Genomic DNA, 19,056 nt, shown 5'->3' on the forward strand with positions numbered 1-19,056 from the left:
AGAAAGTCTTCTCCAAATTCGATGATCTCAAAGAGACTTTGTTGCTTGCACCGGTTCCGAAGTTCACCGATGCAAGAGGGGATGAAGGCCCAAGTAAACAATGGAAACCCACCTCGGAATTTGTACTCCGGGATGATGATCTGGATTCCGAAGAAGAAGACGTTCAAATCGTCTCCGGAACTCTAGGGATCACTGAAGGAGAAGGAAGTGAAGATGAAGATGTATATGTTCCGGATGAAGCTCCTAAAGGAGTTCTTGGTCTTCAAGCTCCAAAGTTGACCATTCCAAAGGAAATGACTGAAGAACAAAAGAGGATTTTGTCCGCAGTCTCTTGGTCATCCTCTCTTCCGGACGCTTTTCAAATGGCTGTTAAAATGGCTAAGGCAAAATCATTCTTGGCCGCTCAAGCCTTCCGAGCCACTCCTTCAGCTCATCCTCTCATTCCTAAACCAAAAATCGCTCCAATCGACCAGGGCTCTCCCCTCCGGACCCCTGATGAAATTCCGGAAGAACCTCTTCCAACTCCCTCTCCGGAATTCACGATTAATGAGAATATGAAGTTGTTATAGATGCACTTCAAAGAGACAAAGTGAAGAAACCAATGACTGCCGAACAACAAGTCCTTCACTCCGGACCTCCTCTCAAGCACAAACATGGATGGTCTCAGGAGGAAATCAATCAGGCATTAGAGGACGGCATTCGAATCCAAGCCCTAAAAGACAATCCTGATCCGATGCGTGGCATTTCCCCTCTTTGCCGTGAAGGCATTCTTCAGGCTTAGGAAATTGTTCCGTGCCTCTATTACGAACTTCCCACCAATGACTCCGACCAACTGGATCTTCCTCTCTCTCCTTACAACAAATTCTACACCAAATTTGCCCCTCTTCATCCATCAGACGATCCAGAAGTAATCATCTGGACTGAGGGAGAGAGGCTCAAGACCTTCTATGCTAAGAACGCTCAACCCTTCAAGGAAGTGTGGACAAGGAAGAGGATCACCAAAGTTCAAGGCTTCGGAAGAAAAATATTGGTGAAATTTGAGCTGAACTGTCCCTTATTTCGTTTCCACCTCCTCCGGAACAAGCCAACTCCCCGGACCGTTACTGATGCGGATTTTCCTTCAATGAATCCGAACGACATCCTCACCTTAGCTGCTTACTTCAGAGAAAATCAAAAGGATGACATCGAGCTTTCTAAAAGATTATGTTGTTGAGTTCTGCCGATGTGACTACTAGCTTGCACACCTCTATGGAACAGAACAATTGTTTCCAAAATTGACTTCGTTCTTCCGGAAGCTGAAATTCTTGGAGATGGTCCGATTAAAGAACCGGTTGTAGGGTTTGTCTACACCACCAGAAGAACTAACAAGAAGGACTTCTTTCGAGTCATTGACAAACACCTAGTTCCGACCAAAGCTATGAATAAATTCATATCCCGGGCGTTTAAGTCTGATGCTCCGGAAAAGGTCAAGGCAAAGTTTGTAAGTCAATTGGCGTGGTGCATTGCGGTGCTAGAATGGTTGTTCAGAGCCTACACCTTCATCAAGGAAGAAATGAACTAAGCTTGTTGGATTGCTAAGTTCACTTTGGGGGAGATTGTTGGAACCTGAAAGTGAACCTCTAGCAATCCTAAGTCCATATTCTGAAGCGTGTACATTCCAAAGTGAAGAGTGGTCCGGAACCTGTCCGGACCAAGTAAGAAGATGAGAAGAATGAAGGCATTCCGGAGCTGACCCTCATGTCCGGAATGCATGCTGATCCGGAACATCTATATTTTGTCTTTTGTGCATTTATTACTCTTGTCTTGTTATTGATGTAACGTTTCATAGGACTTAGTCTATAGTTGTATTTGGACAATCAGAATGTCAGATTGGTCTCTTTTGTCCGGTCCTATGTAAACACTTGGGTTTATTCGCTGTAACATTCACTCCTATATATAGGAGCATTCAATACAAGTCAACGACGGATCTTTCACTCACTTTTGGCATTTACTCTAAGCATATTCAAAACATTCTTCTTGTTCTTCATTTATTAGCTTTACCTTGATCATTTACTATTCATTTAATGTCTTGATCATTTGTTGAACATATTATCTAAGACTTGACTGGTCTTCCAGTCTAGACTTGAACATCCATTAGCAAGCAGACATTGATCTTAAGCATTCACTCAAGGTTTGTGTTTTCAGACCTTGTCCCTGCGCATCGATCTTGTTCTCACAATAAGTTTTTCACTAATTGAATTGGTGCAAGAGCGAACTGTCCAAAGTGATTGAAAATTGAATTTCGGCTGTCTACTGCTGAACTCGATGAGTTCAATGTTGAACTCGACGAGTTGGGTGAACTCGACGAGTTCCTTGCCCAACTCGACGAGTTGACTCGTTAGATGCCTAAAATTTCAATTTTCAGATTTGATTTTCATTTGCATAATTACCATAACTCGTTTTTATTGCCTAAAATCAATTTTTCAAATTGGTAACATGATATCCTCTTCAAAACTAAAATATTTGGTTAATTTTGGATAATATAAGATTATTATTATTCAAAGATTTAAAATAGATTTTGAAAAGTTTCAAATTGCACCCTTTTGGTTTTATAGTTTGAATTTGAAATTAAAAGTTTTTTGGAGATTTAAATGGTAAAACCCTAATATTTTTAATAGTTTAAAAAAAACACCCTCATGGATTTTATTAATTAATTAATTAAATGTTTTAATTAAAAGACTATTAATACATCCATAGATAAGTTTAAATTTAATTTAATTAAAAGATTAATTTATTAAAAGATTAATTTATTAAAAGATTAAACCACTTAGTATTTTAAATGTATAAAATACACCCTAATACTATTATAGAATTAAAGTTTAATATTATATATGTACCAAGCTAATTTGCATGGTTATTCACACCTTGTTTGTGATCCTTGGTATCCCAGCCACAAACTTGAAGGGCATAATCGAGATTAAACATGCCATTGAAAAGTTCAATGAATCTCAAAAGATTTAGGAATTTCATCCAAAACCTAATTCGTTTAAAATTTCATTTTCATGGTGGAATTGGTAAATCGTCATTTACCTACCTTCAAATAATTTGTAATAGGATTACGACATCCCTCTTCCGATTTGTGAATTATTGTGTTGGGTCCTAGCCTTAATATTTCATTTGGGTGTTTTATTAAGGATTAAATCAACTAACTTGAATTTCTCCCTTTTGTAGATGTCTAGTTCTGACAACTATGGTCTTCCTTATCCTTTTCGGAAAAGTTTTCCTTCTGAAGATGATTTTCCACATGTTTATCAAGGTGAGAGATTGTTCCCTTCTTTTTGAATTGGTGGAACTAGAAATCATACTTCACTTCTTCCACCTCCTCCAGTGATTCTCCCTGACCCATGTTTTCGTCGACTTGAAAAGTTCAAGGTCACTCAAGCCGTATTGGAATGTAAACGTCGAGATGGAAGTCCTGTGTGTGCACACGTGCTGAAGATGAAGCCGCACATTGACATACTGGGAATGTTGGGTGTCATTTTCCCAAGGAAGCTGGTTGTTGACTTGGTTCTTCAATCACTTCCGGAGTCATATAGTCAGTTTGTTAAGGACTACTATATGACAGATCACGATGTGACCCTTATTGATCTGACATATTTGTTAATTGCTGCTGAATCAGCAATGATTTGGCGCACTGGTAAAGCAAAATTGAATTGAAGATCTACCTACCAAATTTCCATGGACATAGGTAATGAAAACGTTGATAGTCCTGAAATGATTTCTTCTCCTAAGGGAGAGAAATTAGCCAAGGTCAAAAAGTTTGACCGTAAGAGAAAGGCTGATCCTGAGATAGTTCCAAGTGTCACTCCTTAATAGTACATTTGTTTTTACTACCAATTGAAGGGGCATTGGAAGCGAAGCTGCCCTGACTACCTGAGAGAACTAAGAGATGGTAAAGTCAAATTATATGGCTCTACTTCAGGTACATTCACTATCTAACTCTATTAAGTTCCTATTTATGGATTCTTATTACATGATGTAAAGTTACATTTTGTAAAGTTACATTTTGATGTTTTACAGAATCGAAGAGAAAGAAGGAAGATTAAAAGAAGAGTAAATTGAGTCTGATCGTGAAGAGATGGATTTCGGTCGCATGGTTCGATGTTCAAATTTTTGAGCTACTACTTGGGAGTTATGATAGATTGCTTAGGAATATTTAGAAACATAGTTTTCATTTGCATTTACATTGTAAGGATAAATTCTCCGCATTTTATCAATAAAATAAATTTTTTATTTTATCTTATATTACGTTTCCTTGCAATGGAATTTATGAAAATTGGTGTTTGTATTATTAGCAATGTTGAGAATGGATTTGATTCTTAGTTATATCGCTTGTGGTAGTGTCATAATTTACCAAGTGAGGAAGGATTCTCATCACCCAAGTTTCAATTGGATAGAAACTTGGAATCATGCAATTTGTATTGTGTGATTTATGAGAATCTTGATCTTTGGAAGATTGAGACTAATTCTTTGTTCACATATGTATGTGAGTCAAGTAAAAGACTAAAGGATCTAGTATGCATTGATGTGCACTGGTCAGATCCACCACAAAGGACGATAAAGTCTATTCATCATGATTTACTATTGGTTCAGTAAATATGGTTATGCTTACAAGATTAAGTGTAATTCTGATACCTTGAAAAGTTTCAAAGTATAGCTGAAAGAATAAGAAGAATCCATTGGGCAGAAAGATAAAAGTTTCTTCAATCTGAAAAGAAAGGAGAGTACTTTGGTATCCTGTTTTATGATCATCCTAATGATTACGGAACCATGTCACAATTGATTCTCTAAGAACATCTTAGTGCATTTGTATGACTAAAAAGATGAATCAGGAATTGTTGAAATGGTTAAATCGAAAGGATGATTCACACTTCGTTTCAAAAATCGAGTCTTAGAGTCATACTCTAATTACTCCAAGTTGTACCTTGAGTGACAAGTTTTAAGTAGATTTATAACGCTTCATGAAATGTGGAGTATAAATGTTGTCTTACTCTTGCACATTTTGAAATTGGTAGTTGTGATGTTTTGGTTAAAACAAAGACCAACTAAGACCGATAATGTGAAGTGTTTTCTTGATAAGAGCTCACACTAACTCTTGAATATTTGTTTGTCAAGGAATGTTCCTTGACAGAGAATCTTATATGTCAAGAGGTCAGTGGGGTCTAAATGGTCTTGAATAGTTTCAGGAACTAATCAAGAACAAACATTTTAGTTATCGCTAGCACATGACCTGAGTTTGATAACCTATCGTGTTGACATATTCTTGTTTCTATGCCCATTCCAGTTAAGTTGACTGTGCATGTGAGTTCCTTGAGTTCTCATTTGATTACATAAGGCAAAGCACCTTGATCAATGAAAGTACATATCTGTACGGGTGAGATGCTCAATGACCTGGTAGCACTGGTAGGCCTCTTGTGTTGCCAGATGGCAAGAAATTAAGATTAAGCAAGTTCATTTCATATGATTTTGGATTTGTCATAAACTTTGTCTTTATGATAGTGGTTGGAAATAACAAATTCACATGGATAGGAACACATACACCATAAAATCTAAGTGGAAAATGGTTTCTCTCTACTTCATGAAAATGATTGTGAGGAAACACTTTCACTGGTAGATTTTAAAGGATTAGAGATAGCAGTTGTGACAATTGTGTTCTCAAATTCGAGTATGATTACAACTTCCCTCTTCATAGTTCGAATTGTGAGAAATGGCAAACAGTTTGAACATTCGGGACTTAGTGCTATAAGTTCTGAAAGGGTTCAGACACACACATAAGTTGTCTAATGAAAGGTGTATGAGCTTGAGAAGTCTAGGTAAGAGACTTATCGAAGACCCACACATCAAAAATCTGAACCTTGGTAAGAAAGTCAATATGCATTGATTTCTAGAAGTCCAGCTGATTTCTGGGTACATGTCAGAGCTAGTGGGAGCATAATTGTTATTCTAGAAAGAACATAATTATTATGCTAGTGGGAGCATGATTTTTATGTTAAGTGTTTCAAGTTAGCGGTGCTATTTATAAGAAACAAAGGTTACAAATTTGCAAAGTTATAGAGTTTGGAAATTGTTTCGCTATAGTAAGATTTAAGGGAGAGGATACTTGTACTTCATTTCAAATCTAAAAGTTTTGATATAAATTTTATTGGAACTTAGTCATGGACATATATGAATATCATGTTGTAATGTTTCAACGTAGGAAATACTATATGTGTGGAAATATAATAGCAAAAGACTGATCAAGTATCATGTCTTTATGTAAGACGTTATGTATCAAATCCCATATGCTTCAGATATAGGATTGATCACATATGCTATAATGTTATCTCGTTCTAATTTTCCACATACCTATGGCATTAAGAGAGAAAAAGGACCAACACTGGATATGACTAAAGTTGTTACACAACTGTCAAAAATAATCCGAGGTTTACAAAATATTGGTTATTTATGGATAGTTGGAAGTATGGTATAGTTTTGGAAGGACCATATTAACATATTTTGAGAAGAGGTAACTCTTGTTCAGAATTGATAGTCATATGGGAATATGGAAATGTTTCCATTATGGGAGTTGGATATTGAGAATCTGTATGCAAGAAGGATGTTGATGTGAAATTTATCTCTAGTCTTAAATTTATAAGGTCGAAATTATCGATGCTAGAATTTACTACACGACTTAGGCAAGTGTACCTAATTGTAATTGTAATATAGCAATGGTAAGAACGGATGTCGAACACTTGGGGAAACGAGTATGATTTACGTTTAGACTATTTGTCGCTAATTAACTTAAAAGATAAGAAACTTGGGGGAATTTTTAGTAACGAGACAAATAATGAGAATTTTAACGATTAAAGTGTAAAAACAAATATAGAACAAGAATTGGTTTTTAAGAATCAAGAATGATAAGGATGCTTTCACTTAGATTTAATTCCACCTTTTAGTAATGAATGATTTATATTAAGTGCAATGGATATTATTAGTTATTTACCGATTTCTAAAATTGGTTAAAAATCATGATCTAATTTTTACCGTTTTGATAATAAAAATAATTAAAAACAATTGTCATGCAATTAACAATTTTATTAACAATATTTAATTTGTATCATGCAAACATTTGATCAAACTATTAATTTTAGTGGTCGTAAAACTAATAGGAATCGTAAGTTGGTCATACGATACAAAATATACATGTTAAATTTTTAGTATTTTATTTTGCCTAATCCTAGGATTTTGTCCATCACTAGTCATAAATATCAATGGTCATGAAAAATTTATGATTCAAGATAATATATTTAAATTGATCCTTTAAAAATATTAACTTAGTTATAGGAAAATTTATTACAAAAATTCAACGTATAAAAATAAATGATCAAATATGCATGATAAAATAAATAACAATTAGTATCCGAATAATATAAATTAAATCATATTTTCAAGGTTTCATTATCCAAGTGAAAGCAAAGGGAATTTTAGCCCATAATTAAAGTTACAACATATATAGAAAACATATTGAGAATGTTAAACATTTCGATAAAACAAACCCGATGTAGTCCCTAATGCCACTGCAATCTTCAATTCCTTAGCTCTTTGACTCTTGAATCCCCAATTGTAGAAAATTGGTTCAAAGGTTGGAAGAAATTTGTGTATCAAAATGCATAATTGCAATGTCTTCTCTTTTCTTCCTCCTCTTTTCTTCCTTTTGGTGAAAAATGGTGGTATTTATAGTAAAAATTGGGAGAATTAAATACCAAAAAGAAATAAATTGAGATTGGATCTAATGAAAAAGAATTCAAAAGAATTAAAAAGATGGGAATAAAAGGTTGGAAAGTTTAAAGGTGGTGAATTATTGAGTATTGGTTGGGAAGGAATGGGTTTAAAATAGGAAAAAGTGGAGAAAAAATGGTTAAAAATGGAATGGAATCGGAATTGGCAAATCTGGAGGCCAAAACGACGTCGTATTGCCAATGAACAGTACCGGATCGGATTTTTGGGTTGGAACTGGGTCGACACGCGGATCTTATGTGAGGTAATACGAATCGGATCCTCGGGTCGGATCGGGTACCGGAGCTGACATGGATCGGATCGATGACGTCATTGATGACGTCACCAGTGGAAAAAAAGCGCGGATCCAACCCGGGTCGGAGCCGGGTATGGATCGGAAATATCGGGTTAGTCTGTGAGGGGAAGTGGATCGCGGGGCGGACATCGGATCTCGACTCGGGTTCTTTCAGATTTGGGTGGACGGATCAGGCCTGTTTTTGGGCTCCGGGTTTTGGGCTAGTTCCGAGTTTGGGCTCAATTTTTGTTTCTTTTCTATTTTTTTTTTCTTCTTTTTTTTTCTTTTGCAATTTAAATTTAATTTAATTAATTTAATTAATATAAATTATTTAGAAATTAAATAATTAATTCCCAATAATTTATTTTAATTAAACCTCATTAATTAATTTAAATTCTTTTTATATTTTTATTTTGTTTTCTCGTCTTTCCAACGTGGCTATCTTTGAATTCTTTGACTTTTTGATCTCGTTTTTCTTCGTGTACTTTCTTTCACTTCTTTTTGCGGATTTTTGCACATTTTCTTCTCCTTTTTCTTTAGAAATGATTTTTAGCTGTAAAATGGAATTTCAAACTTTATAAGTACCTTTTATCTTAAATCATACCAAAATATAGCTAAAAATACATAAATATCGCTCGAAATATATGTATAATTATTGCGATATCAAAATACCCCACACTTGAACTTTGCTTATCCTCAAGCAAAACTAACTTTAGCATGTCATCATATCAAAACCTTCATCACCAACATTGTTTAAGACAATCCAACTTGAACCCAGCCATTACATCGAAACCTCAATGCATACATTTGTGTCTAATGATTCTTAAAACTTCCCCAATCCTAAATACTCACAATCTTCATAAACACTTGCCCACTTCTTTTGAACAACATTCATTTTATGCATCCCTCCGAATATATCCTCAGAAATCTTTCTTAACCTCAAAGTATTTTTACTAAGTCCCCAAGCATACATATGGAAAAATAACCTAGAAATAAAAAATTACAATAACTAATAACTTGGCAAATTGCCTTTATTCTAGAGTCTTCATTGATTTTTGGAATTTTTCTTCATGATATTTCTTGATCTTCATAGCTTTGTAGACTCTTATTCTCAAACTTTGTAACTTTTTTTTTTTTTTTTCAAACGAAAAATCCTAAAAATAAAAACATATGCTTAAGCAAGGGAACTTAACTTCAACTCTTATTGGTTAGAGATATTAGTCTAGAGTGCAATGACTACATAAGCTCTCCTGGATATATTTCTGGTACACGATGCTAAACATATTATGGCCCTCAAACTAAGCAAGGTTGTGTTTTTGTTCCATGATTTCACTAGGATAGGGAAGCCACAAATGTACTATAACATACTATTGGTTCAATTAAACATTTGAGTTCGCATTGGATCATCTCACACAACGTTAGCAACTTAAGTTTCAACACAATAAAACTTTTTTTTTTAATTTTTACTACATTTCTGAATTAAACCATTATTCAATAAATGTGAATCTAGCAAAAAAAAAAAAAATTTTTTATCAAAAATGCTTGGTTTCCTTATTCGACCCCCTACCCCACACTTAAATCATACAATGTCCCCATTGCATGTAAAATTAAAGCACATAAAAGTAAAAAGGGAGAAAAATGAACAGACTCCCCTGGGGTATTGCAGTGGCGAGGTCGAAATTCTGATTTGCGTGGGACAAGTGTTGAGTGTACTTTTCTGTTTGTGATGTTGAAGTGCATGTAAATCTTTTCTTTTTGAACCAGTTGGAGATTTAGGTAAGTGTGGCATCTGAATCTTTTTCCGCACAATTTCTCTGAACAGGTGCATTTACGTGTCGCGTATAAGATTTGGACACGTTGCGTAATGCAATTATTGGGATTCTCTACGCGATTCTTGAATTTAACGCTTTGTATACTGGCCAAGTACACATTGCGTTATTAGATCAATTACTCCTTTTCACTGAGTGAGTTGGATTTGACTTGTGTCGGCCGAACACTTGCTTCATCCTTCGAATAATGCTTTCCCGTTGGTCAGCATCAGCTTCAGTTTTCCATCCTGCTCTTTGTGGGGAATCACCCCACACTTATGTGATGCCATTGCTCCAATTGTAATTTACACTTCAGAAATTTACTTTACACCATTCTGACCATTACCTGTTTCTAAGCTGAAAAGTAACTTTCACAGAAAAAATAAAACCATTAAAAAGCACTTTTATTGAAAACAAAAACACAAACTAAAAAGAAAATTCACACCAAACATACTGAAAATAAACACACCAAATTCAAAAATCAAAACATCGGGTTGCCTCCCGCAAGCGCTTCTTTTTAAATGAGTCATGAGCCAGACTCTACCCCTCACTTAATTGTTTTCAGTGAGTTGGAGGGGTATATCCTCTTTCTCTTTTTTTCTTCTAAAGGTGGAACGACAGTGAAATTTGAACTTCGGGTCATATATTAGGGAATTTCTATCTTAAAGTGAATTGATTATATTGCATAAATTATTTATTTAATTTTTGTGTAATACTTTGACTATCAAATAGAGAACAGACAGAGAGAGGCAGCTGGGAGGCAGGATCATTTCGGTGTATATTATAAATATAACTTTTCTGAAATCCAGCAACCAAAACCAACATACCAATTCCAAACTCTGTTCTGGTAAGTAGAATTACTCGTATTACACGCGAATTAAATAAGGTTATTCATGCAATATAAACATGGCTCTGATACCATTTTTTATATATATTTTTTTTATTATTATTATTTTTTTTTAAAATTTTTTTTTTTAAATATAATTTTTTTTTATATATTTTTAAATTTTTTTTATTAGTAAATTTAACAATCTATAATTAACTAAGGAAATTCAACAACCTATAATTAACTTAACTAAGGAAATTTATGCAATACTAAATTAAAATATAAAAAAAAATATAAATTTTTTTTTTTTTTAGTAAGTAAGCTTTAGTATTTTAAATAAATTTCGTCATTTTTTTTTTATTAATTTGTTTTTAATATATATTTTTTTTCTTAAATTTAAATTTTTTTTTTTTTTTTACGTTAACTAACAAACAATAAGACTAAACCAAATAAAACCGTTTCCCCGGCAACGGCGCCAAAAACTTGATGTGAAATTTATCTCTAGTCTTAAATTTATAAGGTCGAAATTACCGATACTAGAATTTACTACACGACTTAGGCAAGTGTACCTAATTGTAATTGTAATATAGCAATGGTAAGAACGGATGTCGAACACTTGGGGAAACGAGTATGATTTACGTTTAGACTATTTGTCGCTAATTAACTTAAAAGATAAGAAACTTGGGGGAATTTTTAGTAACGAGACAAATAATGAGAATTTTAACGATTAAAGTGTAAAAACAAATATAGAACAAGAATTGGTTTTTAAGAATCAAGAATGATAAGGATGCTTTCACTTAGATTTAATTCCACCTTTTAGTAATGAATGATTTATATTAAGTGCAATGTATATTATTAGTTATTTACCGATTTCTAAAATTGGTTAAAAAATTATGATCTAATTTTTACCGTTTTGATAATAAAAATAATTAAAAACAATTGTCATGCAATTAACAATTTTATTAACAATATTTAATTCGTATCATGCAAACATTTGATCAAACTATTAATTTTAGTGGTCGTAAAACTAATAGGAATCGTAAGTTGGTCATACGATACAAAATATACATGTTAAATTTTTAGTATTTTATTTTGCCTAATCCTAGGATTTTGTCCATCACTAGTCATAAATATCAATGGTCATGAAAAATTTATGATTCAAGATAATATATTTAAATTGATCCTTTAAAAATATTAACTTAGTTATAGGAAAATTTATTACAAAAATTCAACGTATAAAAATAAATGATCAAATATGCATGATAAAATAAATAACAATTAGTATCCGAATAATATAAATTAAATCATATTTTCAAGGTTTCATTATCCAAGTGAAAGCAAAGGGAATTTTAGCCCATAATTAAAGTTACAACATATATAGAAAACATATTGAGAATGTTAAACATTTCGATAAAACAAACCCGATGTAGTCCCTAATGCCACTGCAATATTCAATTCCTTAGCTCTTTGACTCTTGAATCCCCAATTGTAGAAAATTGGTTCAAAGGTTGGAAGAAATTTGTGTATCAAAATGCATAATTGCAATGTCTTCTCTTTTCTTCCTCCTCTTTTCTTCCTTTTGGTGAAAAATGGTGGTATTTATAGTAAAAATTGGGAGAATTAAATACCAAAAAGAAATAAATTGAGATTGGATCTAATGAAAAAGAATTCAAAAGAATTAAAAAGATGGGAATAAAAGGTTGGAAAGTTTAAAGGTGGTGAATTATTGAGTATTGGTTGGAAAGGAATGGGTTTAAAATAGGAAAAAGTGGAGAAAAAATGGTTAAAAATGGAATGGAATCGGAATTGGCAAATCTGGAGGCCAAAACGACGTCGTATTGCCAATGAACAGTACCGGATCGGATTTTTGGGTTGGAACTGGGTCGACACGCGGATCTTATGTGAGGTAATACGAATCGGATCCTCGGGTCGGATCGGGTACCGGAGCTGACATGGATCGGATCGATGACGTCATTGATGACGTCACCAGTGGAAAAAAAGCGCGGATCCAACCCGGGTCGGAGCCGGGTATGGATCGGAAATATCGGGTTAGTCTGTGAGGGGAAGTGGATCGCGGGGCGGACATCGGATCTCGACTCGGGTTCTTTCAGATTTGGGTGGACGGATCAGGCCTGTTTTTGGGCTCCGGGTTTTGGGCTAGTTCCGAGTTTGGGCTCAATTTTTGTTTCTTTTCTATTTTTTTTTCTTCTTTTTTTTTTCTTTTGCAATTTAAATTTAATTAAATTAATTTAATTAATATAAATTATTTAGAAATTAAATAATTAATTCCCAATAATTTATTTTAATTAAACCTCATTAATTAATTTAAATTCTTTTTATATTTTTATTTTGTTTTCTCGTCTTTCCAACGTGGCTATCTTTGAATTCTTTGACTTTTTGATCTCGTTTTTCTTCGTGTACTTTCTTTCACTTCTTTTTGCGGATTTTTGCACATTTTCTTCTCCTTTTTCTTTAGAAATGATTTTTAGCTGTAAAATGGAATTTCAAACTTTATAAGTACCTTTTATCTTAAATCATACCAAAATATAGCTAAAAATACATAAATATCGCTCGAAATATATGTATAATTATTGCGATATCAGATGTTCAAGGAAATCTCTTTGAATGTAAGACTTAGTCTCCATGGAATTGGTTTTGTAATAAATCTCCAGTGGAATGCTTTGTATTATCATTGGCAAAGTCTCTTTGACTTTGGTGCCTTGACATTACAAAGGGATTATTGCATGTAAGTTTAGATCTAACTAGTGGCAAGAATTTGATATTATTACACTTTTGATAAGGATTTGGAATTGCGAAATGAGCATCATTTGAAATGTGTTCATTTGATCTATTTCACAAAGGAAAGGACCATAGATAAACATAGTGTGCATGCTTGGAGCATGGGATGATTATTGTTTTAATTCAAGTATTAAGTTGATTGTTCGAAACATTATACAATGAATCAGGTCTAATCAATATGGTGATTAAATAATAAGTGTTTTATTTATATTTAAAAAAAATTAGACTATATTGGATTAGGTTATTCTTATGTTTCACTTCACATGTTTCTACTTCCCGAATAATAAGATTATTCAAACATCCACAGTCGATCATACTTTGGAAATAAGTAATGATGTAAGACTGTCATGAATCCGACTGTAGATTGTCTAAGTGCTTAGACATAGCAAATGTTTGTTGCAGTGTTCATAAGTACTCCTGAAATAATATTTGAGTATTGGATTAAACTCACGCTCATTTGAATCACTTCATGGATTTTATCACGAGTGATTGTGAGACGATAATATCTTATATTCTTGAAACGGAGACATATAGTTGTTGTTTACAAGTCGGTTGTACATTGATAATACGTAAACGCATCCGTAACTTGATGTTATAAAACATATTGTCGTGTGTGATTGATGAGTAAATAGTACAAGCATATGAGTCGAAGTTTATCCGTTCTTTTTACCCTAAATGAGATAAAAGAAATATATGTGGACCCCTAGATGATTTAGTGATGACACCCTATGCGCTTGGCCAAGCCTAGACCAGTTTGATTTGTTCAATTAGTCAGTCGTCATAAATTGGAAATCGGGAAACCAAACTTGGACAGAGAGAATGATTATAATCCATATCTCATCTCCATATGATATCTTGTAGAATGGATGAATATTTGATCACTTATCTAAAGGACACATTACTGATAAGATCAGAGTTCAACAGCAGCTTTTGAAAGCTACAATTGCTAGTCAAGTTTTGAGGTCATACTTGCAATAATAGTTATTAGACTTATCCAAGTGGGAGACTGTTGGATTAGGTATCTAAGGCTATAACTATAATTGGTATGTACTTGATTTGATATGTAGCATGCTCCTTTTGGGTTGCCTTCACTCATGCAACTTGACAGGATGACTAGTGGAGAGAAAGAGTAGGATTTATTATATGAATAATAAATTGTTACTCAGAATGATTTTATTAATATATTATAAGATTAATATATTATTTGGAAATCATATTATTAATTAGTAATTAATCAGAAATTAATTTCATATTGATTTTGGGATTAAAAGAACTGATTAATAATGGAGGGGTTGTTTTGCAAATCATTGATAGTTGCAAAATTGGGCTAATGGACTCCTTAATTAGGAGTGGACAAAATCCTATAGGGAGGCCCTATAGATTTCGTCCAAGGGCTCATAAGGAGGAGTCCATGATCTGCTTAAGCCTTAAGCAGGAATTAGGGTTTCCTCCAGAAACCCTAGCAGCCCACAGCTATATAAGGAACCCTCCACTATGTGATTTTCGGCCAATGCAAGCATTCTAAGAGAACCCTAGCCGATTTCCTCATCTCTCCAAGTCATTCTTTGCATTGAGTGTTTGCGACTCCATTAGAGGTGCAACACTTGGGGCACTAGGCTTTCAGAAGTCAAGATCAAGAAAGGATTGTTCATGTTATTCCAATATAACAAGTGCGATAATCATCTAACCCTAATATCTATGTGAATTTCGAAATTGTATGCTAGTCTATAGGGATATTGCTTTGGTGTTCGTATTTGTATGTTAAATAGAGAAAAACTTAGATCCAAAGCAATTATGGTTGCATGATCACATAGGATTGTAGATATGCTCAAAACCCATCATATAATTGGATCCATTAAAGGTGACTTTTGAGCAGATGCTCAAGAATGAGAAGTGGTTGGAGGAGCCAGAAGCGTTGTTGGAAGTCGATATCTACAAAAGAAGAAACACGTGTTTTGATTAGATAAGAAAATCCTCAATATAACACCCAAATGAAATATTAATGCTAGGATCCAACTAAATAATTCTCAATTCAGAAGAGGTATGCCGTAATCTAATTGAAAATTATTTAAAGGGAGGTAAATGACGATTTACCAATTTCACCATGAAAAACGAAATTTAAACGAATTAGGTTTTAAATGAAATTCCTAGATCTTTTGAGATTCATTGAAATATTCAATGGCAGGTTTAATCTCGATTATGCCCTTTCCATTTGTGACTGGGATAACGAGGACTAGGGTGCTCAAAAATATCCGTATCTGGAAAAACCGATCCGAAAACCGAAAACCCGATCTGAAAGTATCCGAAAAACCAGATACCCGATTTTTCGGATATCCGAAATTCAGATATCCGATTTTCGGGATTCAGATTCAGATATTGATATTGAGGATTTTCAGGTTTTCGGATAATCCGAAATCCGAAGTGTATTTACAAATTTGACATTTTTATTGTTTTAAATAGGGTAAATAATAATAAATATTATCATAAAAAGTAATAATAAAACTCAAAAATTAAAAAAGGGGTATGATGGTCGATGGGGTTATGAAAGAAAGTTATCGACGTTTTAGGGTTTAGTCTGCACTCTCTAGTCTCCACTCTTCTAATATCAAGTTCTTGTACTTCTTAACTCTGAAATTGCTCAATCGAGTCAAGGCTCAAGCACCGGCTGACGATATTCACCGAAGTCCACCCAAGTCCCACAACCACCATTAAGGTTGCCATTCACTGGATCAGGGTTTCACGTCATCGTTCCTAAGGATTTCACGTCATCGTTCCTAATTATTATTGACTCCGAGTGCCGACTGGTAAACCCTAGAGGTAATTACTAATCACTAATTAGTAAGTATTTTATTGTCTATTGGTCTCGATTACATCATCAAATGTTGTGATTTCACTTAGGTTCTTGGATTTGTGCCTTCTCGGGAAATATAGAATGTGTATTGGAAAGAAACTCAATATAATATTATACTTGAGTGGGATGGAATGCGTATCTGTTTACCACATGTATTACTTTCAATTACCACTTTCAATTTGTGATTCTAGATAATATTACACTTAAATTTGTGATTCTTCACTATCAATTCCCATAATATATTATTTATAGATACTTTCGAATAACCTATCAGGCTATCACAACATATTAACAATTTCACATGGATTACTTTAAACCAGTGTTGTAAAAATCCCGATTAGGTCCCGATTAATCTCTGATTAATCCCTAGGCGCTACTTGACCGATTAGAGGGCGCCTAGCGATTAATCCCTGCATACACAATGAGTGAAGTAGTACAAAAAGTTGACATTTTAACGTTTTGAAAAATTTCTCTCGCAATATAAACTATTTAAGGAATGATGAGTGTTGTATTAATCATATTAACCTAGTTTGTTATTATATCACTGGTATTTATGAACCTTGTTATGATATTTGTCATATTTAATTTTTTAAAATTCAACATATTAGCAGTTAATGGTCCCCGATTAGCTCCCGATTAATCCTCGCCTAGCCGATTAATTCCTTAACCCCAATTCACCGACTAGCTAACGTCGAGCGTTTTTTACAACCTTGCTTTCAACTATTAAACAACAGATTCCAAAAAGTCATAACCGTTTTCATTTTTCAAAAGTTGTCATTTTAGACCATATTTAGTATTTATGTTTTCAACTTCAATTACATGTATTATTTTAGGTTTTTCGCAATGGAAATTGTTGATGAAGTTAGCTTAGAATGCGAATTTGAATATGAAAACGAGGTGACGACTAATGACAAAGGCAATAAGAAACAAAAGAAAAAGACCTCAAACCCGAAAAAAGTTAAAAAACCACATCGTGCTCCTTCTGCAAGTGAATCCCCTTCTATACATGTGAGGAAAAGAAAATCTATTTGGTGGGGTTACATTCAAGATACAGGCATTCCGGATCTTGTAGAGTGTATACATTGTCAAAGTAGGATCGGTTGTGCAATTGTATATGGTACTTCCCCTCTGAAAAATCATGTCTTGAGTTGCAAAAAATACCAACCAAATATTGATAAGAAACAAAAGCTTATTGATCTCGAGTCCAAAACACATGCAAGTGATGATGGTTCCATTGAAACTGTAACAATACCTAAGATGTGGGAGTTCAACCAAGACATAATTAGGAAAGCCTTAGCTAAAATGCTAATCATTGATGAGTTGCCATTTTCTTTTGTGGAACGTGAGGGTTTTCGTGAATTTATGAAGGTAGTTAATCCACATTTTCTTGTTCCTTCTCGTTCGACCTCTACCAATGATTGCTACACTTTTTTTATTGATGAAAGGAGAAAGTTAACTGATATTTTTAATAATTTGTCTTCCAGAGTCTGCCTAACCACAGATACTTGGACTTCAGGGAAAAATTTATGTTATATGTGTTTGACCGCACATTTCATTGATACGATTGGCGTTTACATAAAAGAATTATCAATTTTGTCCAATCATTGGTCATACAGGGTACTAATTGGCAGATCTGTTGAATAATGCTTTATTAAATAGGGATTGAAAAACATCTTGACTGTAACGGTTGATAATGCTAGCTCAAATGATGTAGCAATTAACTAATTGAAAAAGGTCTTTAACCATTGGGAAAGCAATGTATTAAAAGGATCTTTTCTACATATGAGATGTGTTGCTCATGTATTAAATTTAGTTGTTTGGGACGGTTTAAGTGATATTAGTTCATCTATAAAGAAAATATGTGCACTTGTGAAATAATTGTAACATCCGGATTTCCAGGTATCTTAAATTATGTATTTTATTGAGTTTTGGAGAGAGACTCGGCGAGTAGGCGCTCAGACTCGCCGAGTAGAGTCACGAATCTCCATCCGGGTTAATGACCGAAATCGGAGAGTCCACGCTGTTTAATGAAACCCTAATTTCTTGGGTTTGGGACCTATTTAAAGGCCCTTATGGCCTTCAATGGCGGCTACCAGACCATAGAGAGAAACCCTAGAGTGCTTGAGCGTTTTGAGAGAGAAAGGAAGCCATTCTTGACCTTGGAAGTGTTGTTTAGCAAGAAGAAGGAGGTACTAGCCAAGAGGAAGCATAGGAGGTTGCTATTCTGTGGATTTGGAGCTAAGATCTTCACATTTGAGGTAGTAATTCGACTCTCCTTCTGTTCTTATGATGATCATACGGATTTAGGGTTTCTTAGACCTTTTGTTGGTTAGATTTGATGTCCAAATAGCCCCTTCTGGTGATAAGGCTTTGGATCTGGATCCATAGAGGTCCAGAGAGCCTTATTCATCAAGCTTTATGAAGAACAATAGAGGTCATGGCCTTGGATTAAGGTATTTGGGGCTAAATCATCATATATGGTCATATAAATGTTGCTTATGCATCAAGATCGAGACTTTACGTGATTATAGTGGTTGGGAAGGCCAGATCTATGGATTAGAGGAACAGATCTGACCTCAGGAGGTCATTTGAGTTGGTGCATGACATGAACTCGCCGAGTCCAAGGGCAGACTCGGCGAGTAGGGTTAGGGTTTCCCGTGAATCACTCAGTGAGTGACTTGCC

Source organism: Lactuca virosa, chromosome 3 (genome assembly GCF_052849685.1).
Source record: "Lactuca virosa cultivar CGN04683 chromosome 3, Lactuca_virosa_CGN04683_v6, whole genome shotgun sequence".
Taxonomy (NCBI): domain Eukaryota; kingdom Viridiplantae; phylum Streptophyta; class Magnoliopsida; order Asterales; family Asteraceae; genus Lactuca; species Lactuca virosa.